We start from the raw sequence: 23,092 nt of genomic DNA, 5'->3' as shown, positions 1-23,092 counted from the left end.
CTAAGACCTTAAACACATGTTTTACTCCAGAACTTACTGTGTACAACTACTGGGGAACTCAGGGAACAAGAGTAATATGTTAGACCACATTTGGAGTTTTCTGCATTCCAGTATACTCGCTATAGGAAGGATGTTGTGAAATTTGAAAGTGCTCAGAAAAGATTTACAAGATGTTGCCAGGATTGTTGCTGAATAAGCTGGGGCTATTTTCCCTGAGCACCGGAGACTGAGTGGTGACCTGACAGAGGTTTATATAAACATGAGGGGTATTGATTTTGTAAACATTCAAGGTCTTTTCTCGGGGTTGGAGAGTCCAAAACTAGAGTGCACAGGTTTTAGGTTAAAGGGGAAAGGTTTAAAAGGGACTGAAGGGGCAGTTTTCTATGCACACGGTGATGTATGTATGGAATGAGCTGAGAGAGAAAGTAACAGATACTGATACTATGACAACATTTAAAAGATATCTGGACGGGTATATGAATAATAAGGGTTTAGAGGTACATGGGCCAAATGCGGGTAAATGGTTTGGATTTATTTACGTCTTCTGGTCAGCATGGACGAGTTGAACCGAAGGGTCTGTTTGCATGCTGTACATCTCTATGACTTTAATAGAGTGCATGTTATAGAAGAGGTGGTACTGGAGGTTTTAAGACACAAAGGTATGGAAAGCCCCAGGACCTGATTAAGTGTATCACAGGACATTGTGCGATGCTAGGGAAGAAATTGTGGAGCCCCGAGCAAAGGTATTTGTACCATTGACAGCCATGTGTGATGTGCTGGAAAGGCTGGAGGGTGGCTTAGTCGACAGTGAAGGAGGTTTTTTGAGATTACAAAGTGATCTTGATGAGTGAATGGGCTGAAAAGCTGTAGATGGAATTCAATCTGAACAAATGTGAGGTAATGCACTTGGTAAAACAAACAAGGGTAGAGCTTATACAATTAATGTTCTGGCCTCGGTTAGTGTTTTAGAGCAGAGCGACCTCCAGGTTCAGGTACATAATTCTTGAAGTTTGCATCACAGTATGGGTAAGACAGTGCTTGGCATACCTGACTATTGCTCAGTCCATTGAATGGAGGATTTGGGACGTCATGTTGAGATTGCGCAGACATTGGTGAGGCCTGTTCTGCAATACTCTGTCCAATTCTGGTCGCCCAGTTATAGGGAGGATATTATTAAGCTGCAGGGGTTCAGAAGAGATTTACCAGGACGTTGCTGGACATGGATGGCTTGAGTTCTGAAAAAGGGCTGGATAGGCTGAGTCTTTTTTCACTGGAGCCTGAAGTTTGAGACGTGATGTTATAAAAGGGTATTTTTTTAAAAAAGAAGTATATAGATCGATTTAGTGGTAGTTGCCTTTTCCGCAGGATGGGGGAGTCTCAAGAGGAGGGACCACATTTTTTAGGTTTGAAGAGAGAGATGTTCAAAAAAAAAGACATGGGGGCAAATTGTTACCCAGAGGGTGTTTTGATTGTGGAATGAACTTCCTGAGGAAGGGGTGGATCTGGGTAAAATTACAATGTTTATAAGACAGAGATACTAAATGAGTATTTTGCATCAGTTTTTACTGTGGAAAATGATATGGAAGATATAGAATGTAGGGAAATAGATGGTGACACCTTGCAAAATGTCCATATTACAGAGGAGCAAGTGTTGGATGTCTTGAAATGCATAAAGAGGGGTACATTGGCCAGGACCTGATCAGGTGTACCCTCGAACTCTGTGGGAAGGTAGAGAAGTGATTGCTGGGCCTCTTGCTGAGATATTTGTGTCATCGATAGTCACAGGTGAGGTGGCGGAAGACTGGAGATTGGCTAACGTGGTGCAACTGCTTAAGAAGGGTGGTAAAGACAAGCCAGGGAATTATAGGCCAGTGAGCGTGACGTCGGTAGTGGGCAAGTTGTTGAAGGGGATCCTGAGGGACAGGATGCACATGTATTTGGAAAGGCAAGGACTGATTAGGGATATTCAACATTGCTTTATGAGTGGGAATTCATGTCTCCCAAACTTTATTGAGTTTTTTGAAGAAGTAACAAAGAGGATTGATGAGGGCTGAGCGGTAGATGCGAACTATATGGACTTCAGTAAGGCATTCGACAAGTTTCCCTATGGGAGACTGACTTGCAAGGTTCGATCTCACGGAATACAGGAAGAACTAACTATTTGGATACAGAACTGGCTCAAAGGTAGAAGACAGAGGGTGGTGGTGGAGGGTTGCTTATCAGATTGGAGACCTGTGACCAGTGGAGTGCCACAAGGATTGGGCCTAAGAATGGTGAATAACCAAGGGAGTCCAAAACTCGAGGGTACAAATGGGAGGTGAGAGAGCAGAGATTTAAAGAGGGAGCAGAGGGGCAACATTATCCACAGAGGATGGTTCACAGACAGAACGGACTGCCAGAGGCACATGGGAGATACAAGAACAATGACAACATGGAAAACTCATTTGGGCAGGTACATGGAGAGGAGAAGGTTCGAAGAGCTAAGGGCCAAATACAGGCAAATGAGACTTATTCAGTGTGTGAAACATGGGCAGAAATGATGAGTTGGACACAGGTTCTGTTTCTGCGCTGTATCACTCTGTATCCAGCTAAAGAGGATTACAGTTCCGAGATAAAGCATGTTGTAGATGCTGAAGCAAGTTACAGCGATAGGGATGGTAGTCTGGAATGCAGTACGTTTCAAATATGTGGATGGACTATCAGGAAGGGAGGAGGTTACAGGGACAGGAACTGTGAAAGGAGTTAAAAATGACTAAAGACACTGGTGCACAAGCCATGCCATAGGTACAGAGTTGCAGAATAATGAGTCTTAGTACAGTGATGGAGGGAGAACACAGAACAGAACGATCCCAGGCAGAATTCCCAACCTCTCATCAGAGGCCTGCTTTCCCCTCTGTTGTACTGATTTTCACTAAGACAGCACAGGCCTGGTTTGATAACTATGAATTCCCCATGCTGTCCTAGCGCAATGTGAGTTATGTTGACGTGGTGTTTGAGCCAGGGGTGTGTCTGTACTGTACTGTGCTCCCCGTCCAGCACTGCATCTATGTCATGACTTGTTAGCAATGTTAGGAGGCCTTTCATTGTTCTCTGCTCTGTGCACTGAGTGATCTTACCTCACTGCAGGATTTATTGAAGGCTCCACAACTCCCTGCCTTTTGTCTCTCTGGCTGACCAATCATCCTCAATGAGGTGTTGGACGACACACCCAGCAATTGGGAAGTCTATTGAGTCAGGAACTTCGTAAGTACCTACAGGAGACAGAGAAATAGACAGAATGGAAAATTAGGCGGATGCAGTGAGGGTTACACATGAAGAATGGAAATGAGCCCCACAGAGATCTGTAAAATCCCACTCCATCCCTGGCCTGTGCTGTTGCATCTCTCTGGAGTGGAGAATTCTGTTGGCTCAGGATCTGGAGTAACTGCAAGAGTGGAGGCACTGACCAAGGCAGCAATTACACCCACACAGTGAGGGATACCACATGGAGAGAGACTGAGTGATATCACTAGAATGCTGGAAGACCTCAGGATCACACAGTCATGTTGAAAGAATGGGTTTAGCTTCATGATGCCCTGGTATCAGTGCTCAGGGATGAGCAACCAGTAAGCAGGCGAAGTGATGGCCGAGTGGTATTATTGCTAGAGCATGTATCCAAAATCTCAGCTAATGTTCAGGGGAAGTGGGTTTGAATCCCGCCATCAGAAATGGTGGAATTTGAAGTCAATAATTTTAAAAATAGTGATTAACAATCCATAAATAATATGAAACCAGTGCTGATGTACAAAAAACCCAAACACTTGTCCTTCAGATAAGGATAGCTGCTCGTCTGCACGACGTACTCACAGCAAAATGTTTGCCTCTCAATTACTCTCTGAAATGGCCGAGCAAGTGACTCAGCTCGAAGGCAGCTAGAGCTGGGCAAGAAAGGTTGGTCAGCCAGAGACACCCACATCCCCTACATGATTTAAAAAAAATAATCCATTAGGATGATCCCACTGGAACTGCTGGGACCAGTGTACTGGCCAATCATGTCGTCGGTTAATGGACAGGGCTTTCAACTGACAGAGAGGATGCAGTAACAGGGTCCAGGTGAAAGGAGCTTTCCAAATCCAAATGGAAAAGGTGAATTATGGGAACAGCATGGGAATGTGGCTGAAGACAAGCAGAAAGGAACAGGAAGGGACAGAGTTTAACTAAGATTGTGCATCAGGGAATCGGTTTGTGACAGGAAATTGTGGGAAAGAGTAAATTATGTTTTTTTTGGAATGGATAATGTCTCATCATTAAGGTAGATTGATTTGTGACACAGAGATAAAAGAGATTTAGACACCAGGGTGACGTAGTTACAGGGCGAACAAAAGGTGGAACATAAATATTCAATGGATCACAACCTTGTGGAAACTCAGGCAAAATGGGTAACGCTAACAATAATGGATAAGAAAGGCATTACAGAGAAAGCATTTGGCCTCAGATCATGAAGTAGAGTCAGTCTGAATGTAAATTCTGGCCACTACTTGCAAAGGACACAAGCAGCAGAACAGTTTTAGACCACCGAACAGCATTTCATTGCTCATCACTGCATTAAGCAGGAAGCCATTAGAATTTTTTAACAAACACATTGTGATAATTTTGGGAAACTTCAATATTCACATAATCTGGGACAGTCACACTGACAGTGATATTGGAAGAGGAGTTCAGAGAAATTTTTTTCAGTGTTTCTTTGAATAACAAATTGTGCAACTGGCTAGGGATGTAACTATCCCAGAGCGACCGTTGTGTGATGAAATTTAGTGAATGAGTAATGTCACCTGGAGAGATCTTCAAGGAAATTGTGATAAAGTTCAGCTTAAAGAAATATAAAGTTTTAAAGTGAATCACAGAAAGAACAAGCTACAACTAGAAACAAAAACAGTCTATTACATGGGTTTGAGAAGAGAACTGACCAAGGTAAAGAGGCGAAACAAACTGAAATGTGTGCCTGTAAATGGAAACCATTTGAAGGAACAGTGTAAATCACTCAACAAAAGAACATTCCATTGAAACAGACAAAACCTCAGCAAGAAATTCCCACTGGCCCCTCTCTGAGGACAAAATGTATCATATTAGATTAGGAGACTTAGAAGATCACCAAAAAATACTTAAAATCCTGAAGTGAGAGAGTGTTTTAGGAGTAAGTTTTAAAGGTATTGCAAAGGGTCTGCTATCAGGAGGAGGGCAGTGGGAAGGGGAATCATTGTCAGGGTTTAATGTCGCAAAAGGAACAGGGAGAGGTGAAGGTGCTGGAGGTGGTGAGAGTGTTACAGAGAGTGGTCAGGGTCTGAACGGTGTTACAAAGCCAGTACGGATTTCTGCAGCTGGAGGGGTTTGCAGAGGTAGGGAGGGACATATATATTTTTATTTATTCATTCATGGGATGTGGGTGTCACTGCTAATTACCTAGAGGACAGTTCAGAGTCAGCCATATTGCTGTGGGTCTGGAGTCACATGTTAGCCAGGCAAGGTGAGAATATCAGATGTTCGACACAAAAGGAGGTCAGTGAACCAGATGAGTTCTTCCCACTGATCAACAATGCTTTTATGGTGGCCTCACCAATGTCCACCACGACATGACATCCCAACTCCTACTCTCAATGCTCTGCCCAATGAAGGTAACCATCCCAAAGACCTGCTTCACCAGCCTGTCTGCGTGTGACACCACTTTCAAAGAACTGTGTACCTGCATCACTGGGTCTCTGACTAACAACACTACCCCAGGCCCGAACATTAACTGTACAAGTCCCACCCTGGCTTGTTTCACCCAAATGGCACACTTCCCATTGATCTAATTAAACTCCATCTGCTATTCTTCAGCCCACTATCCCAGCAGTACTGTTCATCCTGTTATATCACAGATAACCTTCATCACTGTCCAGTTTACCACCAATTTCAGTGTCACCCAAAAAACTTACTTAACTTACTTAACAATATTCCCATCCAAATCATTTATCCAAATGACAAACAACAGGGGACTCACCCCACCGCTGGTCACATGTCTCCAGTCAGAAAACAACATGTCTCCCATCACCCTCTGTCTCCTAGCATCAGGCCCAATTTTCTGTCCAGTCGACTAGCTCCTCCTGAATGCCATAACCTTTTACACTGATCTGAGCTTATTACCCAGTTTACCATATGACACATAGAACACAGAACAGTACAGTTCAAGACCGTTCGGCCATGATGACATGCCAATCTTTTATCTGACGGTAAGATAAAAAAAAAAGTGGCAGATAAATTCAGATAAATGCAAGGTGCTGCATTTTGGGCAAGCAAATCTTAGCAGGACTTATACACTTAATGGTAAGGTCCGAGGGAGTGTTGCTGAACAAAGAGACGTTGGAGTGCAGGTTCATAGCACCTTGAAAGTGGAGTCGCAGGTAGATAGGATAGTGAAGAAGGCGTTTGGTATGTTTCGTCTTTTGGTCTGAGTATTGAGTGCAGGAGTTGGGATGTCATGTTGCGACTGTACAACACATTGGTTAGACTACTGTTGTAATATTGCGTGCAATTTTGGTCTCCTTACTATCAAAAAGATGTTGTGAAACTTGAAGGGGTTCAGAAAAGATTTACAAGAATGTTGCCAGGGTTGGAGGATTTGAGCCACAGGGAGAGGCTGAACAGGCTGGGGCTGTTTTCCCTGCAGCGTTGGAGGCTGAGGGGTGACCTTATAGAGGTTTACAAAATTATGAAGGGCATGGATAGGGTAAATAGACAAAATCTTTTCCCTGGTGTTGGGAAGTCCAGAACTAGAGGGCATAGGTTTAGGATGAGAGGGGAAAGATATAAAAGAGACCTAAGGGGCAACTTTTTCATGCAGAGGGTGGTACGTGTATGGAATGAGCTGCCAGAGGAAGTGGTGGAGGCTGGTTACAATTGCAACATTTAAGACGTATTTGGATGGCTATATTAATAGGAAGAGTTTGGAGGGATATGGACCAGGTGCTGGCAGGTGGGACTAGATTGGGTTGGGATATCTAGTCGGCATTGACGGGTTGGACTGAAGGGTCTGTTTCCATGTTGTACATCTCTATGACTCTAACTTCCATACCCTTCATTTTATTATCATCCATGTGCCTATCCAGAAGTATATTAAATGTCCCTAATGCATCTAATTTTACTGCCAACGCTGGCAGTGCATTCCACTCAGCTACCACTCTGTTTGTAACGGAACTAGCTCTGAAATCTCCCCTTAACCATCCGCGAATCACCGGAAAATTATAAACCCTTGTAATAGCTATTTATGTCAGGGAAAAAAAAAACTCTCTATATTCACTCTAACTATGCCTCTCATCACCTTGTTCACCTCTGCCAAGTCACCCCTCACCCTTCTTCATTCCAATGAGAAAAGCCTTAGCTCCCTCTATCTTTATTCATAAGACATGCCTACCATTACAGGCAGCATCCTGGTAAATCTCCTCTTTACCCTCTCTAAAGCTTCCAAATCCTTCCTGTAATGAGGGGATCCAAACTGAACACAATATTCCAAGTGGGGTCCAACCAGGGCTCTATAGAGCTGAAGCATAACCTCACAGATTTAAAACTCAATCCCCAAACTCATGAAATCCCACGCAATATATTCCTTCTTAACCAGCCGATCAGCTCGGTTGGAAACTTTGAGGTATCTAGGGACTTGGAACTCAAGATCCCTCTGTTCCTCCACACTGCAAAGGATCCTGCCTTTCACACTGCATTCTGCATTCAATCTTTCAAAATGAATGACTTCACGCTTTTCCAGATTGAACTCTATCTGTCACATCTCAGCTCAGCTCTGCATCCTGTCAATGTTCCGTTGCAACCTACAACAGCCCTCCACACTATCAACCACTCCACCGACCTTTGTGTCATTGGCAAATTTTCTAACCCACTCTTCCACTCACACATCCAAGTCATTCATCAACTCACAAAGCGCACTGTAACCACTTCCTGAAGAAAATAAAAACTGGTCACTAAGCTCCAGGATGAATGTTTTCCATCCGTCATCACCCTCTGTCTTCTGTGGGCCAGTAATCCTGTATCCAGACAGACAGGTTTCCCTGTATCCCATGCCTCCATACTTTCTGAATGAGCCATAAAGGTGCTCTGTCACATTCTCAAAAGATTCAATAAGACTTTTAAGGCATGACCTGCCCCTTACAAAACCATGCTACTATCTATAATTAAACTATGGTTTCCCAAGGAATAATAATTCCTGTCTCCCAAAGTCCTCTCCAAAAATCTGCACACCACAGACATAAGACTGACAAATGTGCAATTCCCAGGGTTATCCCTATTCACTTTCCTGAACAAGGGAATAATAATTTCCTGCCTCTAATCATCTGGTCTGACTCCAGTGGACAGTGAGGGTGCAAAGGTCATCACCAGGTGCGCAGCAATCCATTCCCTCGCTTCGTGTAGTAACTTCGGACGCATCCAGTCTGGTTCAGCGACTTATCGATCCTTATCTTTGACAAAATTACTCAGCACATTCTCCTTCTTAACATCCGCCTGTTCACGTACAGCAGCCTGTTTCACGCTGACCTCACAAACGACAAGACCCTTCTCAGCTGTGAATACTGAGGCATAGTATTCATTAAGAACCTCCCCTACCTCCTGTGACTCCAAGCACAAGTTCCTTCCACTACCCCAGATTGGCCTTATCCTCACTCTGACCATCCTCTTGTTCGTCGAGAATGTGGAGAATGCCTCACGGTTTTCCTTAATCCTTCCCAACAAAGCATTTTCATGCCCCCTTCTAGTTGCTCTAATTCCATTCCTCAGTTCCTTCCTGGTACCTTCAGAGAATCCCTGCAGTGTGGAAACGGGCTATTTGACCCAACACCTCCATACCAACCATCCAAACAGTATCCAACCCAGCCCCATTCCCCCAACCTATTACTCTCCATTTGTCCTGACTAATGCACCAAACCTACACATCCATGAACACTATGGATAATTTAGCATGGCTGAGTCACCAAACTGGCACATCTTTGGGCTGTGGCGGGAAACCGGAGCATCTGGAGGAAACTCACAGGGAGAATGTGCAAACTCCACACAGACCGTCGCCTGAGGCTGTAATCGAAATGGAGTCCGTGGTGCTTTGAGGTAGCAGTACTAACCACTGAGACACCGTGCCACCCAATGCAAGTCTCTGGAGCCCTGCCTGATCCTTTCTTCCCCAACCTTACATAACCTTCCTTCTTCCTCTTGACTAGATGCTAAAGTCAATGTTGACAACGTTGACTGCTCTGCCTTCATCTAAGTTTGGCCTTCCTCGAAGAGTCAATCCAGTTTGAGAAACATGGTTATCCACTCACAAAGCCATGCTGACCATCTCGAATCCGCCCTTGCCTTTGTAAATGTAAGGAGCTCCTTTCTCTCAGAATCTCCTCCAACAATTTCCACGTCACTGGTCTAACTGGGCTGTAATTTCCTGGCTTTTTCCTGCACCCTGAAGCGAATGAACAGCACTAGCCAACCTCCAGTCTTCCAACATCTCACTGTATCTTGTAATTTCCTGGCTTTTTCCTGCACCCTGAAGCGAATGAACAGCACTAGCCAACCTCCAGTCTTCCAACATCTCACTGTATCTCTGTAAGGGACACTGCTATCTCTTCCCTAGCTTCCCTCAATATTCTAGAATCAACTTAATGAGCTACTGAAGATTGACCGATCTTTATTTGTTTTAAGATCCAGCACTTTCTCTTCTCTGGTGAGGATTCTTTCCAAGACATCACTATTTATTTCCCCATGTTCCCAAGCTTCCATGTCTTTCACCACAGTAAATACTGACAAGACTATTTTGTCTCATATCTCACCCATCGCCTCTGGTTCCACGCATGGGTGACGTTATTGATCTTTAAGGGGCCCTATTCTCTACCACGTTACTCTTTAGCCCTTATTGAAACTTGTGTAAAGGCTTCTGGTAATTCAAATACACATTATCCCCCCTACCACTATACCCCTCCTGAACTCTTACAATTCTGCCATTTATATTCACACTAACAAATTAAATCTAACATGCTCAAAAACAAACTCTCTTTTATCAAATGTGTTTCTAAGTGGCCAGTTATTGTATATTGACATATCCTTTCTAACAATGTCAATATGCTCCCGACTTAGTATCAGGCTAACACTGTTTGGTTTCAGATTGGCAGTTGAAAGGGTTGAGGGAGTTCTTGTTTATCAATCTGAAAAAGGTACCTCACAGGGCCAGCAGGTAATAGAGAAGGCAAATCAAATGCTGGCATTTATTACAGAGGGAATGGAGTCTAAAACATGGAGGTCTAGCTAAAACTATACAAGGCACAAGTCAGACCACACCTCGAATATTATGAACAGTGTGAGTGCCCGAAGAAAGGTATTTTCGAATTGGAGGCAGTCCAGAGAAGGGTCACTCGGCTGATCCTGGGAATGGAGGGGATTTTCTAATGAGAAGAGGTGGAGTAGGTTGAGGTTGAACCCATTGAAGTTTAGATAATGAGAGAGAAATGGAATGAACCATCCAAGATTCTGATGGGGTCTGATCGGGCAGATGCTGGGAAGTTAGTAAATAGAACAGTAGAGCACAGCAACAGGCCCTTCGGCCCACCACGTCTATGCTGTCTAAGATACTATTCTAACTCATACCATCTGACTGCACATGGGTCCATATCCCTCTATTCTCTGCCTGTTCATGTTTCTGTCTAAATGCCACTTCAAAACTTTACTCACATTTTTGCTTCTATGACTTCCCTCGGTAACATCCACTCACGTTAAAAAAATTTGGCTTCACACATCTCATTTAAACTTCCTCTTTCTCACCTTAAAGCGATGCGCTGCAGTATTTGGAACTTACACATTGGAAAAGAGATTCTGACTGTCCACATTATCTATCCCTGTTCCAAATGTTATATTCCTGTATCTGGTCACCTGTCAGCCTCTAATATTCTCACAAAACTATCCAACTTTGTTAAACTTCCTCTTACACCTAACACACCCTTAAAAAACCCCAACACAGGCAACATGCTGATAAACCCCTTTTGCACCTTGTCCAAAGCCTCTACCTCCTTCCTATTGTGTGGAGATGAGAACTGCACACAGTACTCCACGTGACAAAACAAGCATTTTATACAATTACAACATCAGATGCAAATCACTATACTTAACCTTGTTACCGATGAAGTCCAGTGTTCCATTTGCTTCCTTCCCCATCTGAAACACGTCTGTTGCTATTTTCTGGGAGTTACTGACTTGCACCAAGATCCTTCTGTATATCAATATCCCTCAGTATGCTAACTTTCTACTTGAATTTGACATCATCTCACACTTCTCCAGATTAAACTCAATTTGCCATTTCTGTCTATCTTTCCAAATGTTCTGTAACCTCCTGCAGATTTTAATGAATCAGGGAAACAAAGGTTTTGAGGAAAAGGCAGGAAAGTAGAGTTGAACAGTATCAGATCAGGCATGATCTTACTGAAGGACAGAGCACATTCAATGAGCCAAATGGCCTCATTCTCCGACATCTCATAGTCTAAACACAAACTCAATATGTCCTGCATAATATTATGGGTGTCTGCTCACAAAACGCCTTTATAATGGGATTATTGGATATTTATTAGTACACAGCATTTGATCTACAAATATGATATGACGTTATAGAAAACCATCTCACATACAATCCAGGATTCTATCCATTGCAGCACTGATACTCAGGCCATGGAGAATGCCAGGTCTCTGGGTTGGAGACAGTTACACAAATGGGGAGGGTTGCACAAACTGAAAGAGGTTCCTCTGGTCGCGAGGTGTCGGGAATGAAGATGAAATTTAACAAGATAAAGATCAAAGAATTGGAGAAGGATAAGGAGATTACAAATTTTTCACAGCTAAGGAAGGGTTGTAGGAGCTGGAGAAGATTACATAGGTAGGGACCGATGGAGAGGTTAAAGACAAATACATTGACATGGACGTGGTATTGGTGGGAGGAGCTTACAGGGATAGACAGGACTGTCAGGGTTTACAGGGATGAAGGAATTTAGTATCTACTGGGTAAGGTTAGGAATTAGTGCGTTAGGGATTGGAGAACCTGACAGAGACAAACACAGAGGTGTAGTGTGGACGAGAGGAGATTTTAAACAGAGGAAGAAATATCGGGACTGGAGGATATTACAGAGTTCACGAATACAGCATGGGTCAGGATTGATGCCTGCGATCCTCTGTGTTGTCGCATCGAGGACCAGTACAGCAGAGGTGAAGGCAGGACCCTCACAAGATGGTTGGAGTGAATCTTAGAATGTTGCTGTTCCTTGCCCAGCTCTGTATCTATGTTCTGTCTTCCAGGTCTGAATATAGAAGTCTACTACCTCCACGCTGTGCTGTTTACTGTGAGTGATCTTACCGGCTGCAGGATTTACTGAAGGCTCCAGATCTTCCTCTCCATCTCTCTCTGGCTGACCAAGCATCTTCAATGAGGTGATGGATGAGACAGGAGTTAGGATCATCCTGATTACCTGCATGAGAAAGAAATAGACAGAATGGGAAACTAGACTGATGCAATGAGGATAACGCATGCAGAGTGGCACTGAGTCCAGCAGAGATCTTGAAAATCCCAGTCTCCATCCCTTGCCTGTGATGCTGCGTCTCTCTGGAGTGGACAATTCTGTTGACTCAGGATCTCAGACCATCTGTAAGAGGGAGAAACACTGACAGAGGCAGAAAATAGACTGACACAGTGAGGGATACCATATGGAGAGGTACTGAGTGATATCACATTATTAGACACTGCATTAACAGGGAATTATTGGAATTTGTAACAAAGGCACTGGGATAATTGTGAGGGGATTGAAACTTCCTATCTCATCATCTCATTGGCGGTGGGTCACAGACGAGGCTGACTCTCTCCCACCCTCGGGGGTGGGCTGGGGCGCGGTCTGGAGTTGGCTGTACAGACCAATGTGGCCTTCCACACTTCCACAGACTCTATTACACTTGGGGCAGAAGGTGGCTATGAGAAGGGTGTGGAAGTGGCATTGGTGTGGTCATGCGCTCCTTGTGCTGTTTTCTCCTGGATTCCCATTTTCCCCACAGAAAGTCTCGAGATACTCAACAGCTTCCCAATGCTCCTCCTCCCACTTCGGACGATCTTGGCCCAGGACTTACCAGATTTGATTAAGAGATGAAAAAAAACTATCAATTCTGAAGAACCCAACATTTATAAATGTGGACACATTTGTTAAAGAGACCGTCAGGGATTCTCCTAGCTGGAGGAGTGTAGTCGGAAGAGGAAACGTTGCCAGCGTTTAATCAGATGATCAGAACAGGGAGAGGTGAAGGTGCTGGAGGTGGGGAGAGTGTTACAGAGAGGGACAAAGGCCTGAACATTGTTACAAAGCCAGTACGATTTGCTGCAGCTAGAGCTGTTTGCAGAGGTAGGGATGGACATCTGTATTTTCATTGATTCATTCATGGCCTGAGGCTGTCAGCGAATGGACCAGCATACATTGCCCTACTGCGAATTGGCTAGAGGCAGCTCAGACTCAGCCATACTGCTGTGGGACTGGAGTCACATGTGAGCCAGACCAGGTAAGAATGTCAGATGTCCCTCTCTAATGAACATACGTGAACAAGTTGATTTTTTTCCAGATAATCAACAATGCTTATACGGTAGACTCACTGATGTCCTGAACAGATATACCATCACATCGCAACTCCTACTCTCAATGCTCTACGCAATGAAGGGTAACCATCCCAAACGCCGGATCACAACTAACAACAGGGCAATTCCAAACTACTCTTTCAAACATACTGCAGCCTTAGTGCACCACCACTTCCCAGACAATGCTGAAAAGAGAGAAAGAAAGAACATAATAAGAATGGGCAATAAAAAGTGAATTTCACCAGTCACAGTCTCGATTAGATTACCTTTCCCTTCCGACGTCTCCAGGACGGAAATGAAGGAAATGGGAGAAATTCAATAACATTTCACATCGAAATTCATTGGAACGATTTTCCCATTCGCCAGAAATCCAAATAACGACGAGTCGAGTCACCGCAGGACGTAGTTTCACAACAGCGATGAAATAACAGTCTCCATTCGGTTCCAGTAAAAACTCAACTTGCCTGGAACAGCAGAGCTGTTTGCGATTTTCCGCGCTGGAGGCGAACACGATCGTGACAGCACAGACACTTCGGAAAATTCGGCACTTTACCACACGGGAAGAAAGCTCATTTTTCTTCTGTTTCAAACAGAAATGCAGCAGGGGTCGAAACCGCATTTGAACAAGCGGCGTCGTTGGAGTTAATCAGCAGAAATGGCAGCGGTGGGATTCGAACCCACGCCTCTGACGAGACTGGAGCCTTAATCCAGCGCCTTCGACCGCTCGGCCACACTACCAGTCGCCTGCAACCGCCCATTTTCTTGCACTTCCAATTATGCTCCTGCATACCAACATATGCAAAGTCACGTGAAAAGGGTTCCATGACCCCTGTCCGCATTGCACAGCTGCTGGGATGTGCCCGTCTACAATATCAATTTCGCAGCAGATAATGATAGCCTATCCATCCACACAAAAATCAATGGTATGCTGAGTCTATCTTCTCAGACTCTTTTCAGCTACAAATGTATCTGTGAGTGCGTGAGAATATATGTTCGCTTATGATTTGGTCAAATCACCATGAGCTGCTTGACATTACTGCAATTTCGATTCTTGCTTTGCTAAATGATTTCACCCATTGCTCGAAACAGGACACCTTTCACGTTTACACGGAACATGAAACACACCGGACTACAGGGAAAATGCACAAAGCTGAGCAGGCCGTGTTCCACATCATACCGTGCAGCATAGTTTCAGTCACTGTGTCTGTTTTGCAGAATAAGAGTCCCAAAGAATGTTCTCCACCCTAAAACCGGAGGTCGCATTACAATCCGAGAACACAGGTCTCTGACCTCGGAGCCAGTTCGAGAAGCAACTTTCCTTGCCTTTTACCTTAACCGTGCAATTTGCTGCAGAGATGTTCACACCTGGACATGAGCCACATGGATACCAACTGAGTTGGAAACCGATGTGGGAATCGACGACAAGAGACTCAATAAATTTTGCTAAATTCCATGGTGCTTTTTAGAAATGCAGTTTCTGTTCACCTCAATCTAAAAGCCAGTTTCTGAACATAGTAACAGAAGTCAAAAGGTAATTCCCTCAGCCCACCCCCACTCCGGAAGAGGTGCTAACTGCCCTTGAGTGCTTTTTGTTCTCGATGTGAAGAGCTCTCACGCCTGAGTCACCTTCATGTCTCTGGTTGCTGAGTGAATCACACCGAAGGAATTTCACCAGAGCTGCAACTGCCTCACTTCCCCACTCGCCCTCCCCGTTTACATTTTCCAGCTCGTCAGTGATTTAAAGAAAACCAAATGGATGCGATGTCATTCTGTTGCCTCTCTGTCGATTCCTCCGTTTCAGTTCCAACGTGGCTTAGATCTCAGGGCGCACCTTAATACAAACGACGCTATGAAAGCACAGGTCCAGAGGTTCCTCTGAGAGTGTAATTTCTTTCATTGCTGTTGCTGGTTGAATGAGCCACTAACGTGCGAATTGCTCCAAAACATGATTCAGGACCTCTTGTGCCAATTCTCTCACGTTGAATAACGACAGACAGGTTCCAAATGAGGGCTTTCAGAGACGACTTTGGGCTACATTTGACAGACAGACAGACTAGTTCAGGAATTCGTGGTGCGCTGTGACACCAGCGCATCAGCTTCTTTCCTGTCTTTGAACCGGGCCGCCTGCGCAAGGAATGCAATTGCGGTACTGCTTTTCGTGGAAGGATCAGAAGGCGGTAACTACACGCTCAAACAGAATGGCATATGATCAGAAGCAGGTTGGAGAAAAACTTTACAATGCTTTGCACCGTCATGAAATGGAATTGCATTACATTTCACTACGAGAGCAGATGTGGTCAAGCAAATTCGAAGGCAGGTTTGCAGATGGGAAAGCAAGCAAGAAAGCTCAGCTCTTGTCGATGTAAAAGGCTGCAGTTGAAGAACAAAGCAGTTCCTGCTCATTTTCGAACTGAGGACCTTTCGCGTGTTAGGCGAACGTGATGACCACTACACTACAGAAACAAGTCTCCCCGGGCCGCGCTGCGGCTCAGTGGCATCCAGCACTGAAAGTTGAAGCCGTTCTACCTTTCACCTTTCTGTTTCCAATAGCTCGTTGTTTAATGGGACTTGTTTAATTTGGCTTTGTGATGAGCATGGACGAGATACACCGAAGTATCTGTTTCCACGCGGTGTACCCCAATAACGTTGTATTGCTTACACCGGCTTTAAAGGATGACGTTTTAGCGGAGCTTGGCGTCGCAGTCTGTGGCACAATCATTTCGTCTGTTCGACTGCTCACGGGAAAGGTAGTGTTGTGAAACACTGCAGAAACGAACGACTTCCTTACTTTTGCACCGACTGACCATACTCCGTGAAATTTTCCCAGATTCTCAGTTGAGGAGTTTTGCAGCTGGAAGTTACCTCAGAAACCCTGTTAATTCGTAATGTATTGAGCGAATCGCAAAACAGAAAGCATTTAACACGGAACACAAACAAAACTGGCAAACCAAATGTATTTTCAGACACAGAGATGCATGAATGCTAAATGTGAGACAGTCCGGGGGCATGAGCCATAAAGTAATCTCACAACTAACAACAGGGCAATTCCAAACTTCTCTTTCAAACATACTGAGCCTGAGTGCACCACCACTTCCCAGACAATGCTGAAAAGAGAGAAAGTAAGAATATAATAAGAGTGGGCCATAAAAAGTGAATTTCACCAATCACAGTCTCGATTAGATTACCTTTCCCTTCCGATGTCTCCAGGACGGAGATGAAGGAAATGGGAGAAATTCAATAACATATGACATCGAAATTCATTGGAATGATTTTCTCATTGGCCAGAAAACCAAATAACGACGAGTCGAGTCACCGTAGGACTTTGTTTCACAACAGTGATGAAATTACAGTCTCCATTCGGTTCCAGTAAAAACTCAACTTGCCTGGAGCGTAAAGCAACAGTAGAGCTGTTTGCGATTTTCCGCGCGGGAGGCGAAGACGATCATGACAGCACAGACACTTCGGAAAAGTCGGCACTTTTGCACACCACAGTTAATTGCCCGGGAATCAAACCCATTTTTCTTCTGTTTTGAACAGAAATGCAGCAGTGGTCGAAACAGCATTTTAACAAGCTGCGTCGTTGATCAGCAGAAATGGCATTCGAACCCACGCTTTTTTTAAGACTAGAGCTTAAATCCAGCGCCTTGGACCGCTCGGCCACACTACCAGGAGGATGCGCTCCCCATTACTTGCACTTCCAATTGTGCTCCTGCATAACAACAGATGCAAAGTCACGTGAAAAAGGTTCCATGATCCCTCTCCGACTCGCACAACTGCTGGGATGTGCCCGTCTGCAACCTCAATTTCGCAGCAGATAATGATAGCCCATCTATCCATACAAAAATCAATTGTAAGCTGAGAAAATCTTCTCAGACTCTTTTCAGCTACAAATGTATCTGTGGGTGCGTGAGAATATATGTTCGCTTATGATTTGGTCAAATTACCATGAGCTGCTTGACATTACTGCAATTTCGATTCTTGCTTTGCTAAATGATTTTATCCATTGCTCGAAACAGGACACCTTTCACGTTTACACGAAACATGAAACACACCTGACTGCAGGGAAAATGCACAAAGCTTAGCAGGCCGTGTTCCACATCATACCGTGCAGCATAGTTTCAGTCACTGTGTCTGTTTTGCAGAATAAGGGTCCCAAAGAATGTTCTCCACCCTAAAACCGGAGGTAGCATTACAATCCGAGAACGACAGATCACATTGTGAGTATACTCTGAACTCATAGATTTCGAGATGCCACTTTCCTTGCCTTTTTGCCTTAACCGTGCAATTCGCTTCAGAGATCTTCACACCTGGATATGAGCCACATGGATACCAACTGAGTTGGAAACCTGTGTGAAAATCGACGAGAAGCGACTCAATACATTTTGCTAAATTCCATGGTGCTTTATAGAAATGCAGTTTCTGTTCATCTCAATCTAAAAGGCAGTTTCTGAACATAGTAACAGAAGTCAAAAGGTAATTACCTCACCCCACCCTCACTCCAGAAGAGGTGCTAACTGCCCTTGAGTGCTTTTTGTTCTCGATGTGAAGAGTTCTCACGCCTGAGTCACGTTCACGTCTCTGGTTGCTGAGTGAATCACAAAGAAGGAATTTCACCAGAGCTGCAACTGCCTCACTTCCCCACTCGCCCTCCCCGTTTACATTTTCCTGTTTGCACGTTCTCCCCGTGTCTGCGTGGTTTTCCTCCCACAGTCCAAAAATGTGCAGGTTAGGTGAATTGGCCATGCTAAATTGCCCGTAGTGTTACGTAAGGGGTAAATGTATGGGTGGGTTGCGCTTCGGGAGGTCGGTGTGGACTTGTTGGGCCGACGGGTCTGTTTCCACACTGTAAAGTAATCTAATCTTGTAGAGCGGTGGCATGTGACCTCATCAGAACTGTGTCAGAATGAAACAGAGAACAAGAATTTTCCGTCATATTCACACCTACATTTGACTCATAATGTCTTCAGTAACTTTCTCACTCACGTGAAGCAGTCATGGAGAGGGAAATAAAGGCCATGTTGTGGCTCAATGGCCTTTCTGATATGGTTGAAACTGAATTGGATTAAATCGCAAGAAACGCTGTTTTGTTCGTTTCATTTTAATTTTGCTGCAACCTCACAATGTTCATTGTAATAATTAGAAGTGAATTAGATTTATCTCATTGTAACGATTAATGTTGTATTCAAATTTGCTCCGACTTTATTTCAGTTTAAGGAAAGTATTGCTTAGAAAATTAGAGTGTTAAAATGCAAAAGAAAACCCACCAGTTTTGTTGCTCGTTGCTTTGGCAGATTTCACCGAGTAGAAAATGGACCAAACATCATGGTGTTTGTCCTCACATCTTTAAAGCCGGAAGTCGATCTCCAAGCAACTGGTCACTTCTTATTCATTATGTAATATCATCCCTTCACAATGAGAAAAATCCACTCAGTTCCATTTACAATGCTTCAGGTAGAATATTATGCCAAATCTTTCAAAATCCAGAGTTTTTGGAACCGAATCTTATTCAGCTCCACGCGTTCACGAAATGTCTTTACATTTAAAGTCAACCCACTTCAACATTGTTTCCCCGCAACTTCCGACCTACTACACCCCACCCCTACACCTTTTTCTAGCCACACGCTGTCTCTCTCCTTGTGAAATTTATTCCTTGTATGTTACCAAATGTGCCTTTCCAAATTTTTTGAAAAACATATTGTCGGAGTGACAGCGATTCTGTTCTCATCATTTCTTTTTCCTTCAAAGGTTTTATCAAACTTTTTGAATGTCTAGCGTCTCGAAGTTTACTTACTTGCAAGAGGGAATTTTCCACCTATTTACTCTGTCCAAACATTTCATAACCTGAAAAAAACCCAATTAAGTCTTTCTTGGTTCAGGGATAACTGTTCTAAATTTTTGAAAACAACAAGTGAATAAAATCTCATCCTCAGTATACCTCGTCAGCATCGCTTCTACTGGTTTTACACCCCAGTAAACACCGTCATTATCCTCTCCGATAGATTCACAGAATCCTACAGTGCAGAAAGAGCATTTCAGTCAATCGAGCCGGTGTCGACTCTCTGAAGAGCATCTCGCCAAGACCTATCACTCCTCCCCATTCCCTTATATTTCACCAGAAGAAGGGGCAACCCTCCCCATTATGATGTCAAATAAAGCTGTTGGGCTATAACCTGGCGTCCTGTGACATTGTCCCAGCGTTACCCACTTAATTTACTTAATTCAATCCCTGGACACGAGAGGGCAATTTAACTTGACCAATCAACATAACCCTCAGACCGAACAGCAGTGCGAATTACTGAGCCAATGTTCCATCATAGTGAGCAAAACCTGAATCATTTATAATGGCTTTATACCCTGGTAACTCAACCTCATCAACCCAAATTCAGTGTATCGAAACGCTACTCTGTGTTTTACAATCTGATTCGTGCTGCGGGAAATGTTTCTGCACTCATGTTTGAATGCTTTTTCGCTGTTCCTCCCTCACTTTCCTGCTTCCAATAAACACTTCAATTCGGAACAAGTCTGCCGAAAGCTTTTCATTCCAACACAGTAACAAGGTGCAGTTTTCAGAAGTCAAGTGTTTGCGCTTTCACTGACACTCTGCCTCCCTGAGAGCTGCTGTTATTCCCCACTGTATTCAGGCAGCACTGTCCTTCCTGTGACATGCCCCATCGAGAATGGAAGGACAAGTATCAATACCCGCACTTGGGAATGGAGCGACCGTTTTAAAATATTTGCACAGTCCCCAGTGGAGAATTGAGCCCTGTGACAGGCGGGGACACTAACCACTATACTACCGAGAACAAGAGTGTCACAGGAGGCCCTTCAACCAATTGTGGCGACTCTTGTAAGAACAACTGCCTAATGAACTGAATCCCATTTCAGAACGTTTATCCCACAGCCTTATATGTCTTGGCATCACAAGTTCAAATCTGAATGTTTGTTCAGGTTCTAAGGGTTTCTGCCGCTCTGAAAAATGCAGACAGTGTATTCCAAATTCCAACCACCTACTGGCTGATAAAGCAGTTTCGCACATCTTCTCAAAACATTCTGCCTTTCTTCTTAAATCTCTGGCCCCTGCTAATCGATCCCTCCATCAATGGGAAACTCGTTCAATCAACTATGTCCATACCCTAACTCAATCATGTCTCCTCTACATCTCCTTTGCACTGCGACAAACAGTCCACTCTGTCCTGTCTTTCTTCACAACTGAAACTCTTCATCCCAAACAATATCCCGGTAAATATCTCCTGCAATTTTCTCAGTGTGATCATATCCCTGCTATAATGTGATTTGCAAAACTGCACACAACACTCTTGCTTGAGCCTAATGAACATTTGTTTTAAAATTTCTATATTAGTAAGAGGGCGATTCTGGCTAAGCAGAATTTATTACCCATTCTGAATTGCCCAGAGGGCAATTGAGACTCAACCATATTGTTATGAGTCTGAAATCACATGCAGGCCAGACCAAGTAGGGACAGCAGATTCCTTCCTGAAATGACATCAATGAACCAGATTTTTTTTTCAACAATTGTCAATGGATATATAGTAATCATTAGATTCTTCATCGCAGATATTTGCTGAATCAAAATTTTACAATATGGCATGGTGGGCCTCAAACCCGAGCACTCATACAATTACCTCGGTGTCTCGATTATGAGTCGTATGAAATTGCCACAAGAGCAACACAGAAAGCCACAAAAGCTGATCATTTCCAGTAAAATCTCTTTTCCCCAAAGCTGGCCTGGGTCTTTTCCATGAGTCTGACGCTCCAATTGTCTCTGTCCTATGTCAGTAAAAGCTGCTGCAAGGGGATTGATTTCACAACCGCGGTATTCAAATGGATCGACCTGTTTGGAGGTCCCGAAAGTGGGATTGGGGCACGTTTACCCAGCAAAAGTGACCGCAGCACAGACAGAACAGTATGAATGTGAAAGAGAGTGATAGATTGTGCATTGCCTCAGAGAAATGGGTGGAGGGGCGGAAAGGAGGTTTAATGATCGTGGGATGGAGAGAAATCTCCGACAACGGGTGTGTTTGAATCCTGATATATGGAACGCAGAGATGTAAAAGAGCGGTATTTGAAGGTAAAACAATTAATGTGTCACAAAAAGGACAACGGAGAGAACACTTAGTGCCGTGATTTGGTTTCAAATCGAGGTTGCTGTGGTCACAATGCAAAATACAGATGACCACGATCACAGCAACCACAAAACAGGATGCTTGCAAGCAGCAATAAGTGTACTAGCGGAGGAAATGTTCGTTAAAACAGCAAATGTACAATATCAGTACTCAGCGAACAGTGACAGGCATGTGGGAACTGAGAATGAATTGAATCTTCAAATTCGATGTCTTCAGAGGCTGTGGAAATCCTTGAATGAGAATGTTGAAAACTGAGATTGATAGATTTCTCCAAAATATCAAAGACTCGGGGGACAGTACAGGATATTGTTGAAATGTATGCTTCAGCAGCATTTTAGCTTAACATCGGCGACTTCACCAGCTTCCTCAAGGCCATAACCAGTGTTGCAGATAATCACACATAATCCCAGTTCACAGACTCGGATTCAGAGAAACTGTAGCACAGCCTCCTAGATCCAACCGGAAATGGGAATGGGATGAGTGCGCGATGTTACTCTCTGGTTCCAGTGGTGCAACAGGTGACAGTGCGGTCCTTCTATGATGGTATAGAGGCACAAGAAATTCCTCATTCTCCTGATCAAGGGAATAGTTGTCCCCGTTTATACTCTCATAGCGATTTATAGTGCATCTTGCTAAGACAGCTGAGTGGCACAATTGGAGCATGTTGAGCCGTTAACTTTGCAGTGGTGGGTTTAACAGATGATTTTGCTGTTTGGATCTGTGGTTCCGACACTGGCGGTGGCAGCTGCACTTGCTTGCATCAGCTCAGAATCAGTTTCTTCCACAAAGTCAAGACTTCAACCTGGAGAAGGTGGTGTTGGGGTGATATTTTCAACTGGTTGTCCTTGGGGGCTGGGACACGGAAAAGCTGATGTTTAAGTTAGACGAATAAAACCTGGAATGCAAGCCTGACCTCAGAAACAGAGATAATAACTTTAATTTCCTACAATCCCATTAATTCATGTCCCTTATGCAGAATCTTCCCCAGTCCTGCCAACGAGAGACTCCAGGGCCAGAAAAACATGAGCTGACCCTTAATTCAAGAATCCCCATCGTTTGGAGAAGCAGGGTATTCGGCCCTTCCAGTACAGACGGTCCATCCGAAGCGCATCCCACCAGACCCCACGGTATTCCCTATCCCATAAACCTGCATTTCCGATTGTTGATCCCTGTAACTGGCTCTTCTTTGGTCAGTGGGAGAAATAAAAACGCAAACACATAGAGAATGTGCAGACTACCCATTCTGTGCAGACAGAGACCCGCGGCTGGGATCGCACCCGGGTGTGTGCCGTAGCCA

General features: G+C 44.1%; 1 non-coding gene across 1 annotated transcript; it reads right to left on the bottom strand.

Annotated features, from left to right (window-relative positions):
* Positions 1-14,307: 14,307 nt before the first annotated feature.
* Positions 14,308-14,389, bottom strand: trnal-aag (transfer RNA leucine (anticodon AAG)). The gene has a single exon. It is a non-coding gene; the product is annotated as a tRNA-Leu (tRNA).
* Positions 14,390-23,092: the final 8,703 nt, after the last annotated feature.

Source organism: Chiloscyllium plagiosum, unplaced genomic scaffold, assembly GCF_037043375.1.
Source record: "Chiloscyllium plagiosum isolate Xiang-an unplaced genomic scaffold, Cpla_swu_hap1 HiC_scaffold_18, whole genome shotgun sequence".
In the NCBI taxonomy this organism is placed as follows: domain Eukaryota; kingdom Metazoa; phylum Chordata; class Chondrichthyes; order Orectolobiformes; family Hemiscylliidae; genus Chiloscyllium; species Chiloscyllium plagiosum.
Note: the sequence above shows the minus strand (reverse complement) of the source record. Positions and strands in the feature narration are given on the sequence as shown.